The sequence below is a fragment of the Chrysemys picta genome, chromosome 2 (assembly GCF_011386835.1).
Source record: "Chrysemys picta bellii isolate R12L10 chromosome 2, ASM1138683v2, whole genome shotgun sequence".
NCBI classification, from domain to species: Eukaryota; Metazoa; Chordata; order Testudines; family Emydidae; genus Chrysemys; species Chrysemys picta.
In genome coordinates this window covers 4,472,769-4,499,502 of record NC_088792.1, presented here as the reverse complement: position 1 = coordinate 4,499,502, position 26,734 = coordinate 4,472,769, and the positions used below count along the sequence as shown (strand labels likewise).

At 44.9% G+C, this 26,734-nt stretch overlaps 1 protein-coding gene across 24 annotated transcripts in view; it reads right to left on the bottom strand.

The window, feature by feature from the left end:
• LOC101933332 (KAT8 regulatory NSL complex subunit 1-like) overlaps positions 1-26,734 on the bottom strand; it is a 141,045-nt gene that overhangs the window by 103,721 nt on the left and 10,590 nt on the right. For 2 of the 24 annotated variants that reach the window (XM_065586704.1, XM_042860759.2), the window contains one exon: positions 12,912-12,999. The exons of 18 other annotated variants lie outside the window; for them this stretch is intronic. The gene's annotated coding sequence lies outside the window, so the exon portion shown is untranslated. Of the gene's footprint in view, positions 1-12,911; positions 13,000-15,815; positions 16,018-26,293; positions 26,404-26,734 lie in introns of those variants that run through there. 4 more of the 24 variants (XM_065586703.1, XM_065586712.1, XM_065586706.1 and 1 more) reach the window with 4 other exon arrangements.

Sequence of the window (26,734 nt, the reverse complement as noted above, 5' to 3'; positions counted from 1 at the left end):
TGAGGCGTCAGGTCACACATGCAATGGTCAAAGTGTCAACGGTGCCATGAGATGACTACTATACATGTGCAGCTCTGATCGACACTGCTACTGAAAATCTCTGATCAATGGTGCTGGGACCAACACCTGAAGTGGAGCACCCACAGGGACAGCACTCAAAGAAGAATTGGTAACGGCAATGGTTTGAGCATTGGCCTGCTAAACCCAGGGTTGTGAGTTCAATCCTTGAGGGGGCCATTTAGGAATCTGGGACAAAATCAGTACTTGGTCCAGCTAGTGAAGGCAGGGGGCTGAACTTGATGACCTTTCAAGGTCTCTTCCAGTTCTATGAGATAGGTATATCTCCATATACTATTATTATTTTTTATTTCTGAGAATGGGTGAGTGTGCGCATGTATGAAGCTGCACAGTTTCACCCTTTTTTCTGTGGCTTTGAATTAGACATTGTTTGCACCTCAGCAATTTAACTATTTTAAAACAGCTTGTATATCTGAATTTCCTTTTGTAAAATTTAAAACTGAAGGCACTGTAAAGACACAAACACTGAATGAAGTGGTCTCTAAGTAACTTCTCAAATTGAATATTTCCAGACCTTTTAAAAAAATATAAAGAGAGTGAAGATACACAGGAGAGTTAAGATTTCCCAGCTTCCACAAAAAGGTCCTAAGACTTCCATAGCCAATGGATGGAGAATTACAAAGCAAATTTATTTGGAGCTGTGATTGTATCAATTGCAGTGGAGCAGTGAATTTGCAAAGCACAAAGTGTCAATTTGAGAGATCTATTAGACTCGTGTTTTTCTTGGGGACAAAACCTAATGGATGTTTCATGCAACCCTTTTTATGGCACCCAAAAGTTTGCTAGGTACCTCACAAGACAAGTTCAAAAACATGATCCCTGCCACAAACTAATATCCAACATGATGACATAAGACAGTGAACACGGTAGTAAGGAGGGTACAGGGGGTAGTAATACACAGCATGGATGTGGGGGTTGTCAATAGAGTAAAACAAATGTTGGCTACTTTCTCGTAGGCTTAGAGAAAGAAACTTTTAGGTGGAAAGAAGGCTGGGACAAGGTCAGAAAAGGTATTCTAAGCATACAGGCACTCTGAAGATGGTGGTGAGAGGAGGAGTGGAAGATGTTTGCTATCAGAGCAGAGGCAATGGCAGGCAAAAAAAAAAAAAAATTCATAGGAGAGGCAGAGTTGTGCAAGGCCTTGAAAGCAAATAAAAGCAGCTTGAACTGATGTTTGCAGAAGGATGAGCCAAAGGATGGATTCAAAGAATGGGGGATGACATAGATCAGTGGGCAAGTAATAGGATGTTAGTGGCTACATTGGTGTCAAAGGCCAAAGAGGAGGTTGTAGTGATGAAAAGAGGGCATGAGGTGGACCTATATGAAGGTTTAGCAGTGTGGGCAGAAAAAATGTTGGATCTTATAGACATTGTGAAGAAAGCAGCAGCAAGAGCTGGACACAGATTGGATTGTTGGAGGAGAAAAATCAGATGACCTCCAGTGTACAGGCTTGAGTGACAGGCATTATCTGCGGTGTGTTCAACAATAAGAATGGGAGAGTGGAAAGTGTTTTGGTGGAAAGAAAGGGATCCAGTTTTGGCTATGTAATAGCAAGGCATCAGATAGGTTTAGATATGAGATTGGATAGCAAGTAAGTCAGGAGGTGGATTGGAGAAGTGTAAGAGTCATCAGCATAGTGAGTATAACTGAAGCTGTTTGAGTGAGTTAGATCACCCAGAAAAGAGTGGATTGACGGAGGAACTGACACATTAAATATATCAAAATAAATTCCTCTCACCCCTTTCTTTTTGTAGCATAAAGCAAGTGAATCAATACAGCTCCTACTGTGATTAGAGACAAAGCGTGTAGCTTCATTTTTATATAAAGGAGCTGTTACGGAGCGAGTAATTAAAGTGGAGTTAGTGTGATTGGAGACCTTTCTATAATAAATAATAATAATAATAATATAGCTGAAAAACTTTTTAAAAACATTATTTAATCCTATTTTTCAGCCTTAAAAAAATATATTTTTAAATGAACTGCTACTGTGACGCAGACTTGCCCAGGCATGTATATTAACCAGTCGGACCATCTTCTCAATATTTCACCAAAGGGGACTGCGTGTGGTCTCTGCCAAAAGCTAAGAACTAGCTGATTGTCATGGTTACTGTGAGATGTTTGCACAGGAAACATTTTAACAAATATGTAAAATGTAGACTATTGTCACCTGAGATGAGTGAGCTCTCAGGGCTCTCTCAATCAACACTGAGAACAACGGACATCTGTGGAGATAGACTACGTTCACTTTTAGACCAGATGCAGGCTTAAGGATTTACAAAAACAAAAGAACCCCCCCAAAAGCCTCTAAGGGACCACTGTGGTAAGAAACAGTAGTCTGCAACTATATAAGAGAACAGAAAAGAGCACAAGATTTTATCCATTACAGAGGAGAAACCCTGCAAAGTCGGTGTCTCATGAAAGGCAGATCCCAGCTGTTTGAACTGGAGCAGCACTGCAAGTACAGTAACTCATTTAAAGTCGTCCTGGTTAACATTGTTTCGTTGTTATGTTGCTGATCAGAGAACATGCTCATTTAAGGTTGTGCAATGCTCCCTTATAACGTTGTTTGGGAGCTGCCTGCTTTGTCCACTGCTTGCAGGAAGAGCAGCCCATTGGATAGGGTTACCATCCGTCCGGGTTTCCCCAGACATGTCCGGCTTTTTCAGCTTTAAATGGCCGTCTGGGGGGAATTTCTAATAAAGTAGAAATGTCCGGAATTTCCCCCTTCCCCTCATGCCGAGTGCGGCACGGCTGATTGGACGGCTGGGCCTGATTGAAAGCCGCTCACAGGCACTGGGGCCTCTAGCAGCCAGAGTCCCTCCCCCTCCCCCTTCTCCCCCGCAGAGCAGCGCCACAGTGTTTGGCTGCATGTGGATCTCGCAGCTCTCTCTCGGCCTGGTGGGGGGGGCGGGCAGGCAAGGGACAGGGAACGGGGGGTTAGATTGGTCGGGGGTTCTGGTGGGGCTGTCGGGAGAAGGGGGTGTAGAGAGCGGTTGGGGCAGGCAAGGGACAGGGAGCAGGGAGACTTAGATAGGGGGTAGGGTCCTGGGAACAGTTGGGGGGGGGGTCCTCAGGAGAGGGCAGTCAGGGGACAGGTAGGGGGATTCTGAGGGGAGCGGGAAGTGGGAGGGGGCGGGGCTAGGGCAGCACCCTGTGTCCTCTTTTTTGATTGTTGAAATATGGTAACCCTACCGTTGGAGCTAGCTGGTGGGGGCTTGGAACCAGGGTGGACCGACAGCCCCCCGCTCCCCTAAGTTCCCTGTGCGACAGCCGCCCAGCAGGCTATCAATCGGCAGTTCAGCTGTCCCTCCCCCCACTGCCCTGTGCTGCTCCTGCCCTCTGCCTTGGAGCTGCTCCCCGGTGTAGCTGACATACTTGAATTCTTGAATCAGCTGCAGCAACACTAAGTCTTTTATGGGATCTTCTTCCATAGCGTTAGAGGTCCAACTCACTTTCTATATTAAACTGTTTAAATCTTGCAGTAAAATTCAGTTAATGAATGGTCAGTTATAGGAGTTTCAACTTAAGTACTTCTGTGGCCCTCATCACCATATTCCTTACAGTTTTAAGGAAGCTAGTATGTGTCTTTCCTTTATTTATTCTAAGTAAGCAAGTAAACTCAGACCTGCTCTACACTTAAAATTTAGATCAACCTGGAGGCAAAACTAACTGGGAGCTTCATCATCACTGGTTAAGGGGTAAGTGATTATCACTACAAAAGGTTCTTTTTCTCCTGCTAATAATAGCCCACCTTAATTGATTAGTCTCATTATAGCTGGTATGGCAACACCCATTTTTTCATGTTCTCTGTGTATATCTTCCTACTGTATTTTCCACTGCATGCATCCGATGAAGTGGGTTTTAGCCCACGAAAGCTTATGCCCAAATAAATTTGTTAGTCTCTAAAGTGCCACAAGGACTCCTCGTTCTTTTTGCTGATACAGACTAACACGGCTACCACTCTGAAACGTGTGGTTCTGCCTCCCAAAGGTTCATGGAGATTGAATGGGGGGAGGGATAGCTCAGTGGTTTGAGCATTAGCCTGCTAAACCCAAGGTTGTGAGTTCAATCCTTGAGGGGGGGCCACGTAGGGATCTGGGGCAAAATCAGTACTTGGTCCTGCTAGTGAAGGCAGGGGGCTGGACTCAATGACCTTTCAAGGTCCCTTCCAGTTCTATTTAATTTGAATACCTATTTGACAGGACATGATCATCTAATCTCATAAGTGTCTGTCTTCTGGCCTTAAAATCTATTCATCTACGAATGATTGAAGAAATTAAAAAGTATTGCACCACCACACATTTTTCCATTAGTCCAGACAGATTATTTCTAAAGAATTTTCTAAGTGCAGAAATCCATGTCTAGCTTCTTTATAATAGTGGGCAATGTTAACTGCCATCATCAGAACGAGAAAGGGTGCATAAACACTTACTGAGATATGCCTAGTTTAAATTGAAAAGGTTAAACACACTTTCTGATTCTGTGTCAGATTGCTTGAGGTGGAAAGAAACTGAAAGCATAACTAGACATTCAATTTTAATGAAAGAGCATATTCGGAACATCAGCAAGGGTAGTCGAACACATTAAACCCTTTCCTTTCTTTCTCCAAGTCCTCTTCCTGAACTGTCATTGCGATGGCTTGATCGTTCATTTGCTCAGTGTTTTATATACAGCACTTCTGTTCTTTAATAAGTGGCCCACATAAGAGAGCGGACAACTGTATCAAGTGGTTACTACAGAGAGGAACTTCTGAGAAACGTAGATGCTTTACAAGAAGGTAGAAATAAGGCCAGATGTCACTTTCTCATCATGGAATTTCCCTTCTTAGAGGGGAAAGTGGGGTGGAGAGGAGACAGACTGACTACAAAAGTTTCTGGGAAATGGTTTTCCTTTTTTGTATGGGAGTCAGTGATGTAGCCACAGGAATGTTAATTTTATTTGACAACAATGAATTTTATTAAGAAGGGGCTTTTATTCCTTTTAAAGCTCTAGATAGATCATTTAGAGAACCAGAGTCAAGGTCTCAAACTGGTTGTGCCTTCTGAGCCTCTTTGATATGATCTGAACGATAAAGCACCTCTCCCTCTTAAAAACCGCACTGCAGCCAAGAGAGATGGAAACTTGTAAAGAACAGGACCTTTGTGAAACAGGTAACACTGTTGTTTTCCTGAAGGATGTGCTCTAGGAGGAATTATTTTTGGGAAGTTCCATGGCCTGTTATTATACAGGTCAGACTAGATGATCACAATCAGGGCCGGCTCTGGCTTTTTTGCCGCCCAAGGGCTCCGCTCTCCCCCGGCAGTGAGCCCGACCGGGGGGAGGGCGGCGAGCCCACTGCGGCTCCGCTCTCCCCGGCGGCCGGAGCACCACGCTGCCCCCCTCCAGGTGCCGGCCCAAACACAAGCTTGGTGGGCTGGTGCCTGGAGCCGGCCCTGATCACAATGGTCCCTTCTGGCCTTGGAATCTGTGAATGATGAGCGGAGCAAGGCCTGCAGTATGGACAGACAAACAGCTTGTTACTAAAAAAGTGGTTGTTCTAAAGGTGATATGTAAAGGACTTTTAAAAAAAATTAGGTTAGTTTCTTTATGGTTTGTGAAGAAAGCGTGAGACGTGCTCCTATTCCTTTGTTTACTTTAGAAATATTGGAAGTGTCAAGTCTGGCTCTCTCTCTCTTTTTTAAATAAAGACTTCTTGAAATAAGATCTTAAATATTTATGAGTTCACATTAATTGTTAATTAACACCTCCATACTTTCAGAGAGACATAGCTTCTCCCAAGTCTTCATTAGATATCAAGTTTTAGTTTTTTCTTAAAACTGCAGGGCTTGGATGCCAAAGTAAAAAATCATAGGACTGGAAGGGATCTCAAGAGGTCCTCTAGTCCAGACCCCTGAACTCAAGAATTATCCTTGATGCTAAGAGCAGCAAATTTCCTAAGCACTACATATAGCTGACTGAATGGCTTTACTCAGAATGACATTCCATAACATATTGCACAACAAAAACAAACTATCTCCAGCTACTGAACAACCAATCTTCTGCTTCTGGCTTCACACCATCAGGGACTTCCTGCTAATCTCACATTTCTAATTATTCAAGGTTTTACAAGGCTTAGTGTTCTCAAAAAAAAAAAACCCCAAAAAACTGCATGCTCATCAGTTGAGCTCTCGATATCTTTAACCTTGTCTCAGCCACCTGTAGCTTTTAATCTGAAATTCTCACATTATGCACTGGATATAATCTAGTTTCAGCTACATTTTTTAATATTAATCTTTGTATACAACTGTAACAAGCATAGGCTGCCACACATGCACCCCTCATGGAGAAGCAAGTTTGAATTTAATCTGGAGTCTGACACCAGTACTAAATAAAAGTCACCAGCAATAGAATACTGATGTTACACATCCACCAAGTTGGGTATATTTTTAGATTAAAGATTGTGCCATAATATGGTAGAGTTATAAGAATCAGAATGAAGGTTCAAGGCTGTGCTTTATAAGCTACTGGGTCTTATGAAAACTTTTGCTTAGATAGTCATACACTCACTTTAAAGACCCCCTGAGAGGAACTCTCAGTTATGTTTCACATGTTTAATGATAGTTAAACAATAGACTTTGCTTCAGCTAGTTGAACAAGTTTTATTGTTTACTTCCTTCTAGGGTCATGTTCCTGACCATGGAGCTCAGCTGCCTCCCTCCTCTTCATGTGCAGACGGAGGGAGCTGAACATAGCATGAACAATGCCAATGCTCCAGTGTGGGACAAGGAGCCTTTAGGCCCAGCTTCCCTCCCCCGCTGCTGCCACCCTATAGCAGGCCTCTCAGGGGATTTCTGCTGATATCCCAGGCTGGGGCCTTCAGGGGAACACACACCCATCTGGCTCATATTGGTCCAATACATTAGAAAGGGACAGCTTTTCTGAGGAGTCAGTCCTTGAATCCAAGTACCTTTCCTGAGACAGAAGGAACCTCTGTAGTGGAGGGAAGACAATAAGAGATTGATAATCATTCCATGCAAGTATCCCTTTCAAATCTGTCTGACACTGGATGAAGGACTGATTTTTACAATAGCAGATCACCTCTGTGAGGCAGAGACAGAGTCCAGTGTTAGGTTAAAGTCAGGCCTGAGAAGTATAGCCTCTACAGACAGAAAGACAGTATCACTGATGCTCACTTTCAGCTAGAGTTAAGGTTTCCCAGTGACAGCTTGTGCCCTTCCATAATATCAAGATCTGCAAAACTCAAACTTCAGAAAAACAGGACACAGTTAAGTTACATACCCTATATAACCTTAATATTGCCCCCTGGAGCTGGCAGCCACTGGTGAGTTATCCACAATGGTCTGAAACTGCATCCAGTGAGAGAGTTGTAGTGGTACTAAATGGCTTGAGTGGTGGAGTGAGTAGGTGGGGCAGATTGGGGGAGGTGTATTTGTGAGTTGAGGAGAGAGAGATTAGTTTAAGGAGCATCACAGAATTGTGGCTGTGATGTGAGATGGGTTTGAGCCCACCCTGTGGGTGCAAGTAAAGAAAAAGGGAGCATGTGAACCTAGCCTAGTTGCCTGAATCATTTTATTGCAAAATTGTGTAGGATGTCTCATTAGCAAAGCACAGGGGAGGGAAGGGGAGTGTCTTGCCATGCAACAGGAATGGTCAGTAATGAGGTGGGATATGAGAGCAGTCTATGGGTTTAATGATGGGTAAGGGAAAGTATAGGTTTAGATGGAATCCTGCAAGTGCAAAGTGGTATTCTGAATAGGCTAAGTGAGTGTAGGGGAGGTGCAGGTAGGTACTTTCCTTTACAGTGAAAGTTGCAGGTGTTGGTAGGAGCTAGTGGCCATTGTAGCAGCTGTAGACAACATGTAGAATAATAGTGGACTACCCGATCCTGGTCCTGCCCTCTTCTCCCTGCCCCTTGCCACCCAGCTGTTCCAGCCAGTCCTGTGCCTTCCAGTCCAGGCACCCTCCCCACTGCCCCCCACCATGCTATTCTGTCCAGGCTTCCCCTCATCCTAGGCAGTCCCTAAATGTGTCTATGTGGCATTGTATCCCATTTTCCAACTGTACCTGACCATCAAATCATGCATTTTCCCTATGGATGATGAGAGAACCCAAAGGCTGTTTTAAAGTGTTAACACAATTTTCTGAAAAGGAGCTGTATCCTGTGCATTCCTTGGCCAGTCTGCAGTTTTCCTCACATGCCCAACCCCCTTCATTCTTGGTATGTGCAGCAAACAACACTACACATCCTTCTGCAGCATAGGAGGCTCAGAAAGGGGTGAAGTGGCCCATTTATCTCAATATGATGGCATACCTGAATTAAAACACCTTAAGATGAATGCAGCCTGAAACAATAGTTCTGAGATGTATGAATGACTCCATTCATATCAGTCTCATTCCCCCTATCCAGGGAACTTAAAGAGAGCCACAATAAACATGCCTATTCTCAACACCGGCATGCTCCCAGTATGCCTGTTCTCAGCTTCATACCCAAGAGACGGGGCTTTCCCCAGTTCCCCCACACATAGTAGGGAAATAGGGAGACAGGCGCAGACCCCCTGGAAGGACAAGGTCCCCCACATCCTAGCTCAGAGAAGGGGGCAGGCAGGGGTATTAAACCCCTATATATGGGCTGGGGCCCCCCAGATCATGGTGCACACATGGGAGGGAAATATCAGGGTGACAGACGCATATGCTCCTATTTCCTCCCAGTCTGTCACTCATCCCCGCCCCCTGTTCCCTTTTCCTGATATCCCTACCCCCCCCCCCATCACCTAATCCCTCTACTACCCACCCATCCCCATTTATCCCTTTCCTCACTTATTTCCACCCCAATCACCTTCTCCTCCCAGCATACACTTGCATGTACAGTTCATTTTTTCAAAAATAGTTTCAGCGCCTTTGGAATATTTACTATACTCAGATTATATTTCCCCAAAATAAAAATTCTTCTTTGACAGAAGCAGATTCAAGCAGTATGCCTCCCTTTTTAATTTCTACCCTGGGTTGAGGATTTGAATTCCGTGTACCCCTGTGGGGCTCAGATTCAATGGCCAGAACATTCTCTTGAAGTCCTGCAAATCTTAGGTGGCTTTCAACACCATTGGGCTCTCTCGGTACATGCAGAGAATAATCCATTAGGCAGTGGGGCCTTAGATATGCTTACCAGAACACTCAACTGGAGAAAAACTCTTATTCTAAGAATGCTGGAATTTGATTTCTCCCAAAGGGCTGGTGGGTGCTATGCATTTTGTAGGGGTAACCCTTGAGCACTGGAGACCCTAGTGCAATGATCTCAGCCATGGATGGATCTCGAATTGTGCATGAAAATGTTGCCAACATGTGTCAACTTTAAGAGCTTTTTTCCCCGGGGGCTGTATCTTGGGAACCCCTTGTTCACATTGTCCCAAATTTGGTTCACTGACCAAACCCCACTTCCCCATGAAGTGCACAAAATTTCAAGGCAATCAGAGTAACTGTATGGACTTTAGAGCACTTGAAGTTGAGCTTTAAACAGAAAGCCTGTCTTGATCAAATACAACAGAGCTGGTGGCACTCTGCTATAATTAGAGGGAAAATGGGGGGGGGGAGGCACTACATACCCATCATAGCATAGCAGGCTCAGCGAAGTGCTGAAGTGGCTCATTCATCTCAATGAAATAGTCTCGGATAAAAGAATACCCAATGGAGATGAATACAACCTGAAACAATAGTCCTGAGATGTATGAACTACTTCATTCACGTAATTGACCGTCCCATCTCTCCATCCCAGTACTGAAGAGTTTCTGATGCAAACATGCCCATTCTCAGATCCTCACCCAATATTCGCAGCATGTTCTTCATGTGTGCTCCAAGTATGCCTGTTCTAAACTCTCCATCCAGAGGGGCAGGGCTTTCCCAAAACCTGGTTCACTTGGGGGAGGGGGAAACAGAGATGGGCTCAGATACCCTTTGGGCAACAAGGCAACCCAGACCTTACATGAGAGAGGCAAGGAAAGGGTCTTAGACCCTCCCCCTTCACAAGGGGAGGGGGCAGAGGTGAAAGTAAGTCAGTACGGGCCAGTACAGCATACCGGCAAGAGCCGGTAGGCCGTGTTCGACTGGACCGGCTTCCCCAGGCTGGCGCTTTAAAGGGCCCAGGGCTCCTGCCACTGTGGGGATAGATTCATAGATTCTAGGACTGGAAGGGACCTCGAGAGGTCATCGAATCCAGTCCCCTGCCCGCATAGCGGGACCAAATACTGTCTAGACCATCCCTGGGAGCCCCAGCCCTTTAAAGCGCTGCCCGAGCTCCAGGGTAGCAGCAGCAGGGCTCTGTGGGCAATTTAAAGGGCCCGGAGCTCCACTGCTGTAGCGGCGGCCAGAGCCCTGGACCCTTTAAATCGCCCCTTAGCCCCGGGGCTCCCAGCCGCAGCCCGGGGGCCTTTACATCTTGATTTAAAGGCCCTGCCTCTTCCGGTTGAGGACACGCCTCTTCTGGTTGAGGCCATGCCCCTGCTCAGGACTCCAGCGTACCAGTAAGTCCTTTAAGTTACTTTCACCCCTGGGAGGGGGCCCCAGACCCTGGCATGCACACGCACACACACCCACGCACATCCAGAAAGCAGGGCCGGATCCCAGATTACATTTCAGAAGTAGGCAGAGGAGAGGGGTTCAGATGCACCAGATCCTGCCCCCCCGCCCCACAGAAGGGTAGATTGTGGGGCTGACAGGCATCCTATCCCTATTCTCCCCCAGGTCCCCAGCTTCCCTTCCCTGAGCTCCTCAATCCCTCTCACCTCCCCTCTCACTCATCCTTATTTATCTCCCTCCCCCGATGCAATCCTAAACCCCCTTACCCTCATTCCCCATAGTAAGCAGGCAAACTGATGTGCATATGAAACTAATTAAAAAAAATAGATAATTCTTGCATTCTCCACACTAGATAACAGAATAAATAGCCTTGTAGTGTAATAGAGCAGTGGTTCTCAACCAGGAGTACACACTCGCCTGGGGGTACGCAGAGGTCTTCCAGGGGGTACATCAACTCATCTAGATATTTGCCTAGGTTTACACCAAGCTACATAAAAAGCATTAATGAAGTCAGTACAAACTAAAACTTCATACAGATGACTTGTTTATACTGCTCTATATACTATACACTGAAAGCAAGTACAATATTTATATTCCAATTGATTTATTTTATAATTCTAAATGTAAAAATAAGCAATTTTTCAGTAATAGTGTGCTGTGACACTTTTGTATTTTTAGATCTAATTTTGTAAGCAAGTAGTTTTTAAGTGAGGTAAAACTTGGGGGTACGCAAGACAAATCATACTCCTGAAAGGAGTACAGTAGTCTGGAAAGGTTGAGAGCCACTGTAATAGAGGGTGTTAGCGTGCTAGTGATGGGTGATCTACAAATACCTGAGAGGAAAAATAGCTTCTCTCCTCTGAAAACTCCTGGTGCACTCCACTAGCTGTTAGCACTGCAATACGTATGAGCATGAGACACTTCAGAGGAATCTTCTTACATACACTCCAATCACCATCTTTAGCAATAAAAGTTGTCTACATTAGGTCAATATTGTTGTTTTATACTATATGGTTTAAACTTCTAGACACCAAATTGAATTACCAGTTGAAGGCAATGAGAATTCCCCATATAACACCAGTAAAGGAGGTCCCTTCATCCAGCAACGCCAAATTCTCTCACTGTACGGTCCCATTTATGATGGATACCTAGATATCTATTAAGGAATTTCAAAGGCATGAAAATCTACAAGTCAAACAAAATATCAGTCATCGTGGCAGTCATCTCAATGCTCCAATATTAAGCAGGATGTTTAATAGGAAGCAAATTTATAACAGGAAGAGTCAGCACATTTCTTTGCTCACATTCTTCTATGAGCAGATGCCTTTGCAGCAAGATAACAATTTAAAGTCCAACTGTAGATCCTGCTCTGTTGTTTAAACATAGGCAGCCCTAAGGATGTACAGAAGAACATACTAATTTTCCTGTTCCAGAACTCTGAAGGACACCATTACAGTACCAGCATTAGCATGGGATTTGATATTATGCTAATTATATTCTCCCTTTCTAATCAAGTTGTTTCCTTAGCTAAATGACTAAGGGAACCACAAATGTTTACATACTCTGATCCTCAAACCCTAACGAATCTAAGTTAAATATTTAACATTTCAGACTTGGATAGAAATAAGCCTTTTCACTTTCCATAATAATTCACTCCCAGATGGTAAAACAGCAGAACGTCACTAATTTGCACGAGCAGTTATGGCTTTTGCAAGTTGGAGAGTGAACAATTAAAAAAAATAAATACGCCTCTACCCCGAGAGAACGCTATCCTCGGGAGCCCAAAAAAAAAAAAAAAAAAAAAAAAAAAAAAAACGTACTCACAATTATAGGTGAAACCGTGTTATATCGAACTTGCTTTGATCCGCCTGAGCGCGCAGCCCCACCCCCCGGAGCGCTGCTTTACCACGTTATATCCAAATTTGTGTTATATCAGGTCGCGTTATATCGGGGTAGAGGCGTAAATCACCATGAAATTTAGTTATAACTGATAATACTTTGTATTCATCTCGATAAGTGTTCTGTACCGTGTTTTGTAGAAACAGTCAAATCAGTAATACAAAACCTTACTACTGCACCCTGATATTAGATCTTTCAGAAGTGAAGCAAGACCACTTGGTAACATATGCAAGTTAATATGTGCATCAGCAAGGTTCTGCTGTGACTGGAAGGCACGTATAGTTGAGCATTTGTACACTGGGAGAATATTAAAGCTTTTTCACTAACATTCAATACAATCTTATTGCTTCCTCTGTCAGCCTCACCTGTAGTATTGTGCTGGGTTCTCAAATTATAATCAAGTTCTCAACTCCAACTGTAGTTCTCTAGTAATGTTTGTCCTCATGTCTAATGCTGAAACAGATTAAACAAATTAGGTTTTGACTTTTAGTTTAAGTTTACATGACAGCCAAAACAGATATCAGCTTAAATTTGTTGTGAAAAGTGTCTAACCAATATGTGATGCTTAAGTAAATGCTGTACTGTTTTTGCAGATCTAGCCTCTCCCACTACTCTAAAAAACTCTAAATATCCAGAAAGCAAGCTTGGGTTACATCTAGATGCGATTCCAGTTAGATCCTAATACAGTTCCCATCACCATAGCATGAGCAACTCACAAAATTCTGAAGTGTTGAAGATATAGTTCTCTCTTCCTTGCAGTGTGCAGAGACTGGCGTTTTTTTAAAAAAAACTGCAGTGTGCTGTGAAAAGCCTAATCAAAAGTAGGATTTATATATTTTTTCCTAAGACAGAGTTTCATGGACATCCCGATCTCTTTGGGGAGCGAGTTCCAGACTCAGGACCAGTTATCAAGAAAGTTCTCTGCTGCACACGCAAGTCTAACTCTTCAGGGCAACAATTCCATTCTTCCAATGCCAATTTAGAGTCTCTGATCCTATCAAAGTCTTACAACACATGGATTAATTCCTTTCTGAGACTACTTCTGCACACGGGGGGGGGGGGGGGGGGGAAGAGAAGAGGAGGAAAGGTACCCGGGTGCCTGGGAATTCCCTGTGTTTATCAGGATCTCAGTGACAACATCCAACCCCCAAGACACGCTCACATTTTTAATTTAGTTAGGTAGCCTCTTCAAGAACAAGTGTACGTTGTTTTAAAGGGATATCCTGTGTAATATTTCAGCCTCACTGAATTGAATTTTTCCAACACTTAAGGGACTTTACTAAAGAGGGTTGCCTCTAAGATCCCTGAAAGCTGCGTAGCCACGCAGCAGCCTATTTAGCACCGCTCAGACGCTCAAGGAACCCACCCGGGGACTTGCCATGGCCATGGGAGGGGTATCCCTCCTCTGGCCCCAACTCTGCTGTTGTGCGGCCAGGGAGGGGGCGACCCAGACGCTCCCCTGGCCCCAGGCACAGCCAGGGCGGGGCTCCCCCAGCCCAGACCTACTGGGGTCAGGGGAGGGCCGCCTATCCTGAAGCCCCAACCCCAGAGCTGCCATGGTGGGGAGAGGCGCCTCTTCAACCCAGCCCAGGTGCTGCTGCAGAGAGCGCGCGCTGGAGGAGTCCTCTCTTCCCGCCGTAGCCCTGAGCACCCTCCTACACCCCAAACTCTTCATCCCCAGCTCCACCCCAGAGCCCTCACCCCCTGCTCCCCAACCCTCTGCCATAGCCCTGAGTCCCTCATCTCCGGCCCCACCCCAGAGCCTGCACGCCCAGCCAGAACCCTCACACCCCAACTCTCTGCCCCAACCCTGAGCCCCTCATCCCCAGCCCCACCCCAGAGCCCACACACCCCTGCACCCCAACCCTCTGCCCCTACCCTGAGCCCCCTCCCACACTCTGAACCCCTTGGCCCCACCCCTGCCACACATCACCTCCATATTGGTGCACATAAAATTCATTCTGCACATGGGTGGGGAAAATTAGAAGGAACACTGCCGGCAATATGCTCATTAGTAATTTCATACAATTTTTGGATAAGAGATTTTAATTGGCAATCCTACAAGTCTAATAGATGGTAAATTTTTGCTAGCTCACCAAATCTGATGTTCATTATTAAAGGAAGTACATTCAACTCTGAACTGATACCATCTCCTTCTATATATCAAAATACTATATATGACTCAATCACAGTTCAACTGCTGAGAAGACTTCCTGGAGCCTCTGATCAAGTCCTAGTTGCACTACTACATATTATGCATCAATCACGTTAAAGCTAGGAACCTCAAATTATTTCATTCTCTACATAAGAGGCACACCCAATTGCATTTGATTGTCATTGTCCTGCTGCGAGATGTCGTCTCTCTAAAGCAGGATTCGAACTCAGCTTGCTGGTTCCCACTTTCATATTTCATCTATTAAGCCAGCATCATTTCCACCTGGGGCTCAGAAGATTACACTGCAGTTACAAAAGCAACATCTACAGTATAATTAGCTTCCAGAGTGTTCTTATTTTAAGTAGAGCAATACGAAAATGATTGCTAGGCAGAGCTAGGAAATCAGTTTCCCTGCAGGCATAGGTAGCTGCCAACAAGGCTTCGAAGTATGAATAAACAGAAGAACTGCTCACATAAATTCCTATCAGCTAATTAGTTTTGCTCACTGTATTCAGAGTGACACAATGCTGATATGGAAGAGATTTTGTCCCTAAAAACAATGAATTCATATCAAATATATGCAGATAATGACAACCATTACTTAGTATATGGACTCATTCGGATTGGTCATATCCCTACGTAAATTCCCAGTCAAGAAAAGAGAGTGAATTGTATTTTAAAATTTCAATTTAATCATCAATTTAAAAGTTACTCCACTAAAATAAATCTCTACAATGCTATATTAATACTTAGAAATTCATATGTTTATTACATAGCAGCAACTAAGCAGACTTTCATTGTTTTCAGAGCTCATCTACATGTTTACAGCCTCTCAGGAGTGTAAGAAAGTAACACTGTAAAACTGACTATTGATACAGAAATCAAAACTGACTACATGCACCCTCCCTCAAATACAAAGAGCACTCCAAGAAAAGAGATTTTTAGATCTGTTTTAGTAACAAATTCTCATGTGAAAAGGGATAAGAGATATGCAATATTTTTTAAGTTGTATCCATTTAAAGCCACCAGGGAAGGAAGGCTAAAGACTGCTGAATATAGCACCCCCAGCTTCCCCCCCCCCATAAGTACCCTCAGAGGAATTTCTTAAAATTACCTTTGAGATTGCTTCACTGGTATCTGCAGACAGACACATTAAACTTAAGGCACTTTACATCGCTAGTAATCGTATGACTGACTGAGAATGTGCCATTTTCAGTCACATTATAGGTGGCATTACCAGCTCCTCCTAGAGTTCAGGTTGCTTGATACTGCCCATTATAAGATGCTTTTTATCAGGGATGTGCCTTTTGCTGTTCCTGTGGAAAAAGTCCAAATTTGGCAGTTATCAGCCTTTGAAAAAGTTTCAGTTTGCACGTGGTCAGCAGATTTAAGAGTTTGGCAGCTACATTCTCCAAAGATTATCTGTACTGGGAATGCTCCATCCTGTGGTTGAGCTGGAATTACCTTACAATCGCTGTTTCTGACTGCTGGGGGGCATTGCACCAGGCACAAAACTTTCTTAATTATCTTCCTGCTGACACCCGGACAGGGTGGAGGAGGACACAACATGACTAGAATACAGAGGGAAAAGAGCTGTACTGGAGGAGGGGTGGCACATGCGAAGACAAGCAATCAGAATGGAGAAGAGAGAAGACTATGCCTGTCAGGCTGTGCATAGAGAGAGACTGGGAGGAGACAAGGTGCTGCAAGGGTGGAGGGGGAAATGATTGGAACTGACTTGGCAAAAAGATGGTACTGGAAACCAGTGGAGAGATGTTAAATGAGAAGCCCAGGACAGGATAGACATGGAGACTTGAGAGTAGAGCGGTGTTGACAAACAGATTCATACATTCCACGGCCAGAAGGGACCATTGTGATAATCTAGTATGGAACAAGGGCAGAAGGGTATCAGGATTAGGGAGGGAGATAATGCACAAGAAACAATGACTACTTGAGACACCCCTCTCCAGAACCCAGAATGGAATCCAAGATTCCAGTTTCAACATTCCTCTGTCAGCAAATATCTGTGAAACTAACTGCTATATGTGGGTCTCATCCTCATCTAGTGGCTGGTCATCTGCCTTTATGTGAAACTACTACAGCCATCAGTTACTCTGTTACCCAAGTGGTTGTGCTATGGATTCAAAGGTTCCAACACATCCGATGAAAAACATGGGTGTCAATGTTTCCACATAAAACATTCCATTAAGTTTAGCTAAACCCACACACACAGAATTACATACAAAAGCCTACATTAATAGAATGTTAAGACTGTAAATTCAAGTACTCAAGTTATGAAATGCCAGAATTAACACTGCCTGTGCAAACCTAATTCAACTCCCCCTGTGTGTATGCATTATTATGCAGTCCTAATTACATGGCTGTTTTTTGCCATAAGATCTTTGCCTCACTCAGTGCACAGAAAGTACCATGCTCTAGGAATGAATCAGGATTATGTATCGAAAGAGGCTGTTGGTACAACCCCTGCCTCATTTGTGGCTGAAGCTGAAATGTGTTTAGTGCATGAGGCAAAGGACTGCATGAAGAGAAAGGATGTTTTCATGGTTAAAGCAGTTGAATGTTGCAAGAGAAATTTGGAGTGCATCACTGTCACAGCCATGGAGTGCTTATGTGATGCTAGGCAAGTTGCTTAAAAATCAAACTTCACATGGGTGGTCACTACTTGTGCATCTCATTTTCTGGGTGCCCAGTTCTAGACCATGGGGTCTAATCTGCAGAAATGTTAAGCACTGTACAGCGGCATCTGAAGTCAAATGGTGACGTGCTCTGAACATAGAAAGTGTTATATAATGCTACATACTCTGAAAAACATGAAGCCCTCAGCCTCTCAATTTGGGCACCCAAACTTAAGACCAAAGTTGTCCACTAATTTCTCAGTGCATCAGTTCTCCAGCTGCAGAATGCAGCTAATGCATTTCATCTTACAGGCAAGTTTTGAAAATAAGTTAGTGTTTATGACGCACACAGCTACTAACATTATGATCAACATAAAAAAGCCGACATGGAAATAGCGTGCACTAAATAAGGCATGGGGCCAAACTCTGAAAGACTATGATAAAACAAAATGCCGAATAGCTGCTCCTCAAATAAGCCCTATCCTTCCTATGTACTGAATGAGGGAAGAGGTCCTGTGAGGAAAAAAATAGTATGCGATCATATAGTTACAGAGTATACTAACACATACGCACAAGAAGGGCAAAAAAAAAGTTGCATAGACAGCCTTAACTTTGGCATGGCCTAACTTGACCTCACAACCTTAAGTAATACTGAAAATTAATTCTGCTTTTGCAAAAAACAGTAAAACTGTAAGAACGGCCATACTGGGTCAGACCAATGGTTCATCTAGTCCAGTATCCTGTCTTCTGACAGTGACCAGTACCAGATGCTTCAGAGGGAGCGAAAAGAACAGGGCAATTTATCGAGTGATCCATATTGTCATCCAGTCCGAGCTTCTAGCAGTTAGAAGTTTAGGAACACACAGAGACACAACCACATCATGGTTAATAGCCATTGATGGACCTGTCCTCCATCAACATATCTAGGTCTTGTCTACATTACAGAGTTTTGTTAACAAAAGTGATGTTGACACTCAAAAAGCGCTATAATAAAAATCGGTATTGCATGTTCACACTTACTGTCAGCAAAGCACGTTCACACTTGGGGCACTAGCATCAACAGTATGAGCAGTGTGCTGTGAGTTCCTATCCCTCAGCCCAGCTCGACACCTTCTGCCGTTATATCTTGTGGGAAAGCGGAGTGGATTGCAGCGCATCTTGGGACTGGGCTCAATATCCTGTGATGCATTGCTTTCTGTCCCAGCATGCCACAGGCTTCCAGCTTTCTTTCATAGCATTTTTCAACAGCCCTTTTTGCTGTGCAACCCGGCATTTTTGTGAGAAGGAATGGATCCTGCACTGCTCTCTTATGCTCTGATAACTGTCATGAAGACGTTGCGGATGGCAGTGCAGTTAATCGCGAAGTTCCTAACTGAAGGGGACTCGCAGTTGCCTGACATGCTGTGTAATATGGATAGGAGCAACTTTAGATTGCTTTTGGCATTCACAGAATAGCTGCAGAGGGTCACTTTTGGGCTCAGGAAACAAGCACTAAATGATGGGATCATATCATCAGACAGGTATGGGAGGACAATCAGTGGCTATAGAACCTTCTGATGTGAAAAGCCACCTTCCTGGAACAGTGTGCGGAGCTCGCCCCAGCACTGCGGTGCAAGGACACCAGAATGAGAGCTGCCCTATTGTTAGAGAAGCGTGTAGCACTGCATGGAAGCTGGCGACTCCAGACTGCTACCGGTTGGTCACGAATCAATTTGGAGTTGAGAAGCTGACCATTGGGGATGCATTAATGTAACTGTGCAGGGCAATAAATCGCATCCTGCTACGAAGGACCATGACTCTGGGAAATGTGTGTGAAATAGTGGACAGCTTTGCAAAAATGGGTTTCCTTAACTGTGGAGGGGCTATAGATGGCAAACACATTACAATTTTGGCACCAGACCAGCCTGCAACGGAGTACATCAATAGGAAGGGGTGCTTCTCCATGGTGTTGCAGGCGCTTGTGGATCACCCTGGGCATTTCACTGACAACGCAGAGTAGTCCTGAAAGGTGCATGATGCATGCACCCTCAGGAACACCAACCTGTATAGAAAGCTACAAGCGGGGACTTTCTTTCCAGACCAGAAAATTACAGTGGGGGATATGCCTATAGTGATCCTGGACACCCAGTGTACCCCTTACAGCCATGGCTCATGAAATCTTACATGGGAAACCTGGACAGCAGTAAGAAGCAGTTCAACAACAGGCTGATTAGGTGCTGGATGACAGTGGAATGTGCCTTTGGCAGATTAAAAGCGCACTGGTGATGCTTTTATGGCAGGTTAGACCTCAATGAGGATAATATTCCGAGGCCCGCTGAAGTATCCACGGGGTTCTTGGCGGTGGGGTCGCCACTGAGGATAGCATCCAGCTCCTTATAGAACTAGCAGGTCTTAGGTACAGCATCAGAGTGACCATTTGTCTCCCTCACCTAATGGTATGCCTGCCTCAGCTCCGTTATCTTCACTCTGCAGTGCAGAGTGTCCCGATAATAGCTCTTTTCACAAAAGTCTTGAGAAATGTGCCCATAGGCATCCCAATTCCTATGGCTCAAGCGCAGCTGTGACTGCACAGCCTCCTCTCCCCACATACTGATCAGATCCAACAGTGGTGCAAGCTGGAGAGCATTTGCTGCAATAACCTGCCATGATCAAACAGAAAATGGAATTCCAAAAATTCCCAGGGCTTCTAAGGGGGGGGGGGGGGGGGCATGGTTGATTACCTGGCTGTAGGGCAGTGGAGTTCAAATTGTTGACCAGAGCAGTCACAATGGGCATGGCGGGACACCTCCTGGAGGCCAATTAAAGCAATAAAATCCAGTGTGGGGTCTACTCTGGCACTTGTCAACAAAAATTTTGCACAAAAAGCTGTATGTCTACCGTCAGGGTGGTTTTATTTGTCGACAAAACTTTGTAGTGTAGACAAGACCAAATTCTTTGTTGAACCCAGGTATACTTTTAGCTTTCACAATATCCCAATGGCAGTGAGTTCTACAATTTACTGTGCACTGTGTGAAGTACTTCCTTATGTTTATGCTGCCTATTGATTTCATTGGGTGACCCCTGGTTCTTGTGTTACGTGGAGGAGTAAACAACACTCCTGTATTCACTTTCTTCACACAACTCATGATTTTATAGACCTCTATTGTATCCCCCACTCCCCCTCATCACTTTTCCAAGCTGAACAATCCCAGCCTTTCATCTCTCTTTCAAATGGAAGCTATTTCTTTTTTGTTACCATTCTCTGTACTTTTTCCAGTTCTAATATTTTTTTTTTGAGATGGGGCAACCCAACTGCATGCAGTATTCAAGGTGTGGGAGGACCATGGATTTCTATAGTGGCATTTTATTTTCTGTCCCATCTATTCCTTTCCTAATATTGTTTGCTTTTTTGACTGTCGCTGCACACTGAGCAGATGTTTTCAGAGAACTATCCTTGATGACTCCAAAATCTTTTTCTTGAGTGATAACAGCTAATTTAGTCCTCATCATTTTGAAAGTATAGGTGGGATTATTTTCCCAGCATGCATTACTTTGCATTTATCAACAATCAATTTCAGCTGCCATTTTGTTACCTGGTCACCCAGTTTTGTGAGAGCTCTTTGAAACTCTACAGTCAGTTTTGGACTTAACTATCTTAAGAAATTTTCTATCATCTGAAAATTTTGCCACTGCACTGTTTATCCCCCTTTCCAGATCATTTATGAGCATGCTGAACAGCACTGGTCCCAGTACCTCTCTCCACTGTGAAGAATGACCATTTATTCCAACCCTTTGTTTCCTGTCTTAACCAGTTACTGACCCATGAGAGGACCTTCCCTTTTATCCTATGACTCCTTACTTTGCTAAAGAGCCTTTGACAAGGTCACTTTCTGAATGTCCAAGTACACTATATCCACTGGATCACCCCGTCCATATTTGTTGACACCTTCAAGGATTAGTTAGGGGTTTTAAGTAGTGTTTGTTTACTTCAACAAAAACAAAACAATATTTTAAAATAACTTTACTACAAAGGCAACATCAGAGCATGTACTGCCTCCACACCATAGTCTCCTAAAGTTTTTCAGCTCACAAAAAAGGCAATACAAAATTAGGTTCAAAAGGAGATGCACTGCGTGCATCAAGAGGGAAACAAAACATGGAATATCGCTTCAAATACAGCAACTCCCCAGAGATTAAAAGCTTTGCAGACACCTACTACCCAGAGGCTATGAAAACATAAGCCCCACCTCTCCAGTAAGGTTAAGCAGCGCAGTACCACCTCTGCCAACCAAAAAGCAGCTGGGAAGGACACTGTAATTTCCACCAAGGTCCTGATCCTGGGCCTTTGCTCATAAGTTCTTTCATATCTACTTTTGGTTATTAAGTCATCAGTTCTGAAGATCTACCCCTCTACCCACTAGGAGGGAAAAGCCTCCTAGACCCCAGAAGGTCTGACTCCTTGGGCAAGGGTGCTCTATTCAGCCCCTTCCTTAACTTCCTAGCAGATGAAGCTCTCCATCTATTGCTCCGCCTCTTCCAGCCTGCTTTATTTGGGTCCTCTTACCTCACATGAATAGCTTTCTAGTGCTTGTCACTATAACTTATTTTTCACTGCTGCTACTCAGTTCTGAGCAGTGTAGGGAAAATGACAAACATCAGGTCAATTTCACTTTGCTGATTCTTGTGAAACCTCTGAAGACCAACTGAGACAATTGGAGCTGTTCACTGAAAGAGTCATAGACATAGGCTAGAAAGGACCAAATATAAAAGATTCCACCCTCCTCACAACAGCCAAGAGGTTCTGCTAGACCAGGGATGGGCAAACTTTGGCCCACGGGCCACATCTGGGAATAGAAATTGTATGGCAGGCCATGAATGCTCACAAAATTGGAGTTGGGCTCGGGGTGCTGGCTCTGGGGGTGTGGCCAGAAATGAGGAGTTCAATGTGCGGGACGGGGCTCCGGGCTGGGGGAGTGGGGTGTGCGAGCTCCGCCTGGGGAGGGGGGGTCAGCTCTGTGGTGGGACTGGGGATGACGAGTTTGGGGTGTAGGAGGGTGCTCTGGGCTGGGACTGAGGGATTTGGAGGGCAGGAGGGGGATCAGGGCTGGGGCTGGGGCAGGGGAAGCAGTGCAGGCTCTGGGGTGGGGCTAGGGATGAGAGGTTTGGGGTGCAGGAGGGTGCTCCGGGCTGGGATTGAGGGGTTCGGAGGGGGATCGGGGCTGGCGCAGGGGGTGGGGAGAGGCTCAGGGGTGCAGGCTCCCAGCAGCGCTTACTTCAAGTAGCTCCCGGAAGCAGCATGTCCCTTCTCCAGCTCCTATGCGGAAGCGCAGCCAGGCATGCTGCCCCATCCATTGGAGCGCGTAGGGGCCGGAGCGGAGCCATCCTTTGGCTTCTGGGAGCTGCATGGAACAGCCCTTGACCCTGCGCCCTGGCTAGAGTGCCGGAGTGGGGCCACGCCACAGCTTCCGGGAGCCGTGTGTTGAGTCCTCCAACCCTGCTTCCCAGCTGGAGCACCGAAGCGGGGCAAGCCCCAGATCCTGCTCCCCAGCAGGACCTCGCAGGTCGGATCCAGCCCGCGGGCCGTAGTTTGCTCACCCCTGAGCTACGTAGAATCACGACAATGAATGTTATCAGACACCTACTAATCAGAGGCTTATAATGAAGATGAAACTCCTGAGCAGGAAGAGGGGCAGCACCTTAGTAAGAATCTTAGCATCCTCTATGTGGCATGAGGGTGGAGACTGCTTTCTAGAAGGATGCTGCCTCTCAACAATGAGTCCCTTCCATCCACTTCTAGCTAATAAGTTACCACAGGGGAGGAATAGAACACTCACCTCACTAGATAACTCGAAAATAAACAACAGGAAGAGGATCATTCAAGAGCTGGATGATGCCGCCTAATCTGTAGGATTATGTGCACCATAAAAATCTGCTGTTAAAAAGAGCTCTTTCTTCCAACCATCTCAAAGTACTTAAAGGTTAATTACAGCCCTAAGACACAGTAACTCTTAATTAACAGATCAGTAACCCCTAACTGACAGGGGTAAACTGACACACAGATTAAGTTACTCTGCTATAGTCCAAGTGTGTCAGTGATAGGAACAGAACCAAGATTACCATTCTCCAAGTTTTGTGCTCTTATCAGTAAATGATCAATACCATCATTATAGATTCACAGATTCCAAAGTCAGAAGGGACCATTGTGATCATCTAGTTCAGGGGTGGGCAAACTTTTTGGCCTAACAGCCACATCTGGGTATTGAAATTGTATGGCAGGCCATGAATGCTCACGAAATTGGTGGTTGGGGTGCGGGAGGGGATGAGGGATCCGGATGAGGGTGCGGGCTCTGGGATGGGGCCAGAAATGAGGAATTCAGGGTGTGGGATGGGGCTCTGCGCTGGGGCAGGTGATTAGGGTGCAGGGGGTGAGGGCTCTGGGGTGGGGCTGGGGATGAGGGGTTGGGTGCAGGAGGGTGCTCTGGGCTGGGACTGAGGGGTTTGGAGAGTGGGAGGGGGATCAGGATTGTGGCAGGGGGTCAGGGTGCAGGCGAGGTCAGGGATGCAGGTTCCTGGTGGCACCTACCTCAAGTGGTTCCCAGAAGCAGTGACATGCCCCCCCTCTGGCTCCAACATGGAGGCCCAGCCAGGCGGCTCTGTGTGCTGCCCTGTCCACAGGCGCCGCCGCTTCAGCTCCCATTGATCATGGTTCCCGGCCAATGGGAGCTGCAGGGGTGGCGCTTGGGTCAGGGGCAGCATGCAGAACCCTGTGGCTGCCCCTAGGGGTAGGAGCCAGAGGGGGGACATGCCACTGCTCCTGGGAGCTGTGCGGCAATCCCCCAGCCCCGTGGGAGCTCGAGGGCCGGATTAAAGTGTCTGGAGGGCTGGACGCGGCCCCCAGGCCGTAGTTTGCCCACTCCAATCTACTCTGACCTCCTGTATAACAGGTCACAGAATGCTTCCAAAATAATTCCTAGAATATTCCTAAAATCTCTTTCAGGACAATATCCAATCTTGATTTTAAAATCATCAGTGAAAGAATCCACCACACACCTTGGTAAAGTGGAACAATGGTTACTTATACTCTCTCATAAATTTCTGCCTTATTTCCAATCTGAATTTGTCTGGCTTCAACTTCCAACCACAGAATTGGGGGTTATATCTTTCTCTCATAGATTGAAAAGACCCTTATTTAATATTTGTTCCCCATGGAGATACTTACAGAATGTAACCAAGTCACCCCTTCACCATTTTTTATTAAGCTAAAGAAACTGAGCTCCCTGAGTCTGTCACTGTAAGGCAGATTTTCTAATCCTTTAATCATTCTCATGGCTCTTCTCTGAACCCTCTCCCATTTACCAACATTTTTTCTGAATTGTGGACACCGAAGAAAGATAACTCTTCTATTCCTACTCGAAATTCCCGTTTATGCACTCAAGGACTGCATTAGCCCTTTTGGCTAAAGAACTGCACTGGGAACTCGTGTTTAGTTGATTATCCACCATGACTCTTTTTTTCAGAGTCACTGCTTCACAGGATAGATTACGTAATATTGAAACTGCTGAATGCTCTAAATGCATCTTACAACTGTTGTTTGCATCTTATGTCTAAAAGTAAGAGGTTCTACATCCCAAACTAAGCAACTGGGGGGAGGGATAGCTCAGTGGTTTGAACACTGGCCTGCTAAACCCAGGGTTGAGTTCAATCCATTTAGGGGGCAGGGGGGAAAAAAAAACAACTGTCAGGGACAGTACTTGGTCCTGCTAGTGAAGGCAAGGGGACTGGACTCAATGACCTTTCAAGGTCCCTTCCAGTTCTAGGAGATAAAATTAATATAATATATGGAAAATAAATAGGTATATCAATTGTCCAGTCTCCTAATCACTTCCTCCCTAGAAAGCAAAACAATAGCTTGTAATAAATATGCAATACTTTCAAAGCACACATATGGCCTCTATTAAAGCCAATGCATTACTAAATTAACAGTATGAAAACATGGTGGTTGTAATTCGTAATATACATCCAAAAAATCCCAATTTCACTATGCTGAAAGTTGTTTGTTGACAAGGATAGTGGTGTTTCAAGATCTTCATGCTCAACAGGAACAGTGAGTTTCAGAAAGGGTCAATTTTTTTTTTTTTTTTAAATACAGGAAAGTTCTCTTTGTTTCTCCCCTTTTGTACTTTTCACCCCACAAATCATGGTCTGTTTTTGATCTTTTCCAACTATTACACTTCTTTAGGCAGGGACCTCCTCACCCTGAATGTCTGTGAAGAGACACGCATTCTACTAGCACTATGGAAAATAATTCAATTACATTTTAAACAAATCAGTTCTCCTCTGTAAAGTCATCTATACATTACAATATAAACACCACAAAGCAGAAGACCTAGTTCTCAGATTACTTACAACACATACATTTACAACCTGAAGAGATTGTTTTGGCCTAAAAAATTATTCAAAAGCCCTATGTGATGGTCTTAAGATGTTGGTTACCGTATTGTCCTTTGCCTCAAGAAAATGTCCTTATGATTCTATCTAGGTTTTGATAGAAGACCTATCAGGATAGTATTTAAGAATGTCACAACAACCTTATGAGATAAGGAAGTATCTGCATTTAAATTAGATAAATGCAGCAAATAGTGACACCAAATCTCACACAGGAAATCTATGGCAGAACCAGTAATTGAACCAAGATCTCCTTCCAACTCAGTGCATTTACTACAAAACCATACTCTTCTTTTCTATTACTGAAAACTCATACTTTGTGTTCTTTTTGCACAATGTTTTATTTTACCTGAAAATGGAAGATCAGATTAAGTAAATTAAATTATATACGCTACTCAGAAAACCCAGCCAAGACTGAATTAGAATACTGAAGCAATTCTACAAAAATAAGCATGAAGTTTAAATCTGGAAGTATGGATCAGGTACTCAAGGAAAAAACTCGTTATGACAAAGCATTTATGTATTCACCCACGTGAGAGAATGTGGCCAGACTCAGCGTTCTGAGAGTAGTATCAGTAAGGAAGCGGTGAGCTGTATGAATGCGCACATCTGGTGACCGAGTTTAAAGGAGGAGCCGGTAACCTCAAGGTTAGAAGTCTGACTGATAGCGGGTGGGGCGGGAAACCGTGGAGAAGTTGGCGACGCAGATTCCCGTCTCGGAGGAGGAGATGCGGATTTAGGCTCTGCTGTGAGCAGTTCAGGCGGCGGCGGCTTTCACGTCGCTGCGGTTGTCACAGCATCTCCTTCTCACCAGGAAGGGTTTTGCAGCGTGTACGGCAGGGAAGCGTCAAGTGACTCACAGCACTTTAAATCCACCTCAGGAAAACTCTCGCCGCAGCTGCGGGAAAGAAGCCCACGCGCCGGGATGACCCCGCCACTTCCCTCGGGCCCCAGGTGCGAGAAGGGCGGGTAA